The sequence below is a fragment of the Aplysia californica genome, unplaced genomic scaffold (assembly GCF_000002075.1).
Source record: "Aplysia californica isolate F4 #8 unplaced genomic scaffold, AplCal3.0 scaffold00020, whole genome shotgun sequence".
In the NCBI taxonomy this organism is placed as follows: Eukaryota; Metazoa; Mollusca; class Gastropoda; order Aplysiida; family Aplysiidae; genus Aplysia; species Aplysia californica.
The window spans coordinates 2,200,313-2,204,621 of NW_004797290.1; positions in this window are offsets into that span (position 1 = coordinate 2,200,313).

The following is a 4,309-nucleotide window of genomic DNA, read 5'->3' on the forward strand; positions in this document are numbered from 1 at the left end:
GAAAGGAGGGTGTGTTTTGTTGCCTCTCCCATGAAGAACAAGGGCGAATATGCTTCTGACTTCTGACTTCTGACTTTCAGCTTACCGCAACCAGGTTCAATAGATAGATCTATACTGCTAAGCTAATCGGCATTTAACGGTCCGTGTTAAACAGAAAAACTGCATTTTGGTCTATCATAAAAGAGGATCAACAGCCTCTTGTCCATATTCTAACTTGTCCAGGGCCATACATCCTACCCGCCTTTGTATGATCTAGAACTAATAACAGTTTAACATAATTATCATCTTTCATCAACAAATTTTAATAGATAGAGAAAAGTAGAGAGGCTTCGGGCAGTTTTCAGCTACACGGCTCAATAACAATTTAATTAAGCCACAGAAAAAGATTTCAGCATTATTGCAAACCATTGGGGTTTCACCACTGGCGGTATCAGTTGTGCACTTCATCACGTTTTACCATCAGAGAATCATTACTATAGTGCGGTCAAAAATTCTTGGCGCAACTTATCCTCAAATATCTTTTTAACTAGTTAATCTAGATATCTATCTCTCCCATACTTTGTACCGCAGTTTGTATCAATTTGTCTTAACTTAATCATATTTTTCCAAAACAATTGAGGCTAGATTAACAAACTTTTCTTCATAAATTTATATAAAATACTACAAATTCCCTTCTCGCAGAAAATGGAATTGTTCACAGCACTCCCCGCTGCTCAACCACATTTTGCATACGCATATATGGCCTACGGCACAGCTCACAGATGACAATTTTTAGTGGCAAAACTAGTTACAAGAAATTAATTTTATAGTGAACACTTTATTGCACTCAAAAAATGTTTTTCAACAAAAAAAAATTGTCCTCTTGTTGAATTGTTGTCGTTGTTTGTTGTTTGTGTTTGCTGTTGTTTTTACAGTTGTTGTTGTTGTTGATGTTGACGAGAAGGATGTTGCGATGCTACCGCTGTTGCTGTTGTTGTGGCTGCTGCTGATAGGTTTCGGCTGCTGCTGATAGGTTTCGGCTGCCTCATACTTTGTAACAGAAATAGATCTATAAATGTGCTTGTCGTCGTCTTCATCCACACTATTGGTGGATACCGCTAGGCCTACATCTAATCACGTTTTACAGTATAGCTTTCCATCAGTACGGGGCTACAAATACAATGCGGTAGTAGTAGCATCAACGTCATCGAGGGCCCCCGGCCCCGCGGCTCATGGACAGCCTAGGGCCCCGCACTTATTAGTTAACGCGGCCCTGATTGAGAGTTAACATTGAAAAAATTGTTATCAAATTTATTAGTTTTCTTCAGAGCAGGCCATAACCTAGTTGTACAAAGTAAAGTATAGATAGATAGATAGATAGATAGATAGATAGATAGATAGATAGATAGAACATTATGCTAAGCATTTCTATATGCACGAAACGACAGACACGATAAATAAAGCATGATAGTAAATGTATATAGGCCTAATTATAATCATGTTAAATGGAAAACAAAAAAGATAGATTATGCAATTGTTAAGCACTGTCTGTGCCTCGGAACACTAATCAGAATAAGTTTCTCACTCATGCACACGAAACTGTTGTTGTTTTTGTTATCGATCCAGTAACAGGTGGGCCTTCGCACTTCTGTCCAATGGCATGTAATGATAAGTGCAGGTTTGCTGCAGATGCAGTAATGATCCATAGAATAGTATGTTGTCAATGTTAGGTCTTGGGGGGGAAATGGTACGTAGCTCTGATGCCATAGGGCTGTGCAGTGGAGAGGGTGATGAGCCACAGTTTCATAAGCATAGTCACACAAGGGACACATTTGGGGAGGTTCTGATTTTATTCTGTTCAAGCGGGAATTGAGTTGTAATGTTCAGTTTGCAGGCGTAAGTTTGTGGTTTGTTCCTTTCTCTGTAGGTAGTTGACATTATTATTGTCTTGTCGTTTTGTTGTTGTAGCCTACATATATATATATATATATATATATATATATATATATAATATGTATATGTTTGAAAACTGCCCTGCCTGCCTTTCCCAAGGCCAGTATGTTCATCCAATCTTTTTTGTTGTGTTTAATGATTTGTTTTGCTGTGTTGAATGAACTTCGAATGTTGGGCTGCTCCTTCAGTCTAGATCCCCATTGGGCAAGCATGTATGCTTTGTCATTTCCAGGTGTGTCTGAATGTCCGGGAATGCGCTGCATCACCAGGTTGACGCCATAGGATGTACCAGATGGTAGAAACCAAACAGCGTATTTGTCAAATCTTGGTTTAGATTATGGTCATTTTCTACTGCTTACATGACTTATACTGAGTCGGCGAAAATCACAAAACTATGTGTTTTGTCAGGATGAGTCTCAAAAACTGTGAGGAGAAGATACAGGGTTGTTTCAATTGCCATCATTTCTCCACATAGTAGCTGCATAGGCTGAAGAGATCTCATTGGAACTTTTATCTGGATATTGCATAAGTATCCCATACCCGGCTTTGGTTGTGCCTTTGAAAGCTGTGCCGTAGGCCTAACTGGTGTAGACGTGTAGGCCTATCCAGTCATCTGAAAGAGGTCGATTGTTTGATGTGATGCAAGCGTCAGCGTAACGGGGTGCGGCGATTCTGTGCTTTTGATTCTCACACTACTCACAGACGTTGTAATGGTTGTTTTGTTTGTTTGTTGCTTTTTAAAAATAAAGACAGGTGGGGAGGAATGTTGTGGTTGATTCTTTTGGTTTCTTTTCTGTTTTGTGGCATATGGTAACATTTCATTGTCATTATTTCTGTGATGTGATGCATCATGATTGCTTTTTTTTTTTAAAGTCGTTTATTTGGTTTCCGTGCTCCTACTAATTTCCTGTGTGGGTGGTTGGAGCACATTCTTTTGGTTATTTCAAGGAGCTCCAAAACTAAATCCTCATTATCTAAGCGGATTCCTATAATAGGTTCCACATTTGAAAAACATTTCTCCAACTTCAGTAGGCGTGAATCTCATGCCACCGTTTTTTAAACGTTGGATTGTTTTGGACCTTGTCAAAGGTGTTGCAAATGTTTGCACTGCTTACACTATAGTAAGTAGACTATCGTTGTATTCCAGGGTAGATCGAACGTAACCGTCTGATCCCCGCATGGACAGCTTGCAAATTTCTTTAAAAGTGTCGCTCCCTTCCCTAAAGTCTGTTTGGCGGGAATTCAAGCTGTTGTTAGTGTTCTCCAGGTACCAAGAGGATCTGTTGTTTAGTCAGCATGCTTAGCAGATGCATGATGATAGTGAAGAAACAGGAACTACTTCTCCGTGTGGTTTCCCAATTTTCGGGAGTGATTGTAATCCACATGGTATTTATTTTGCAAAGGAGAACTTATTTCCTTAGCAAAGCTTGTAGCCTACATTTTATTGTGTATTTTATCTGGTTCTGGGGCTTTCTTTTATTTTATTAACTTCTTAAGTCATGCTGAAATCTTTATGAAACAGTGAATTGTTTACCGTAGGATTTTTTTCTATGAGCTCTGCGTTGTTTATGAGAAATCTGTCAGCCTCAAATAGTGCACACTAAATTAAAAAGTGCCATCAGTCCACGGGGGAGGGTACACTCCCCCCTAGATAGATAGATAGATAGATAGATAGATAGATAGATAGATAGATAGATAGATAGATAGATAGATAGATAGATAGGTAGATAGAACATTATGCTAAGCATTTCTATATGCACGAAACGACAGACACGATAAATAAAGCATGATAGTAAATGTATATAGGCCTAATTATAATCATGTTAAATGGAAAACAAAAAAGATAGATTATGCAATTGTTAAGCACTGTCTGTGCCTCGGAACACTAATCAGAATAAGTTTCTCACTCATGCACACGAAACTGTTGTTGTTTTTTTGTTATCGATCCAGTAACAGGTGGGCCTTCGCACTTCTGTCCAATGGCATGTAATGATAAGTGCAGGTTTGCTGCAGATGCAGTAATGATCCATAGAGTAGTATGTTGTCAATGTTAGGTCTTGGGGGGAAAATGGTACGTAGCTCTGATGCCATAGGGCTGTGCAGTGGAGAGGGTGATGAGCCACAGTTTCATAAGCATAGTCACACAAGGGACACATTTGGGGAGGTTCTGATTTTATTCTGTTCAAGCGGGAATTGAGTTGTAATGTTCAGTTTGCAGGCGTAAGTTTGTGGTTTGTTCCTTTCTCTGTAGGTAGTTGACATTATTATTGTCTTGTCGTTTTGTTGTTGTAGCCTACATATATTTTAAGTGTCATGAAAAAATAAATAATTCCACTCCACCAAAAGGTGACTTGGTGCTTTCCGTAGGAGAACGTTA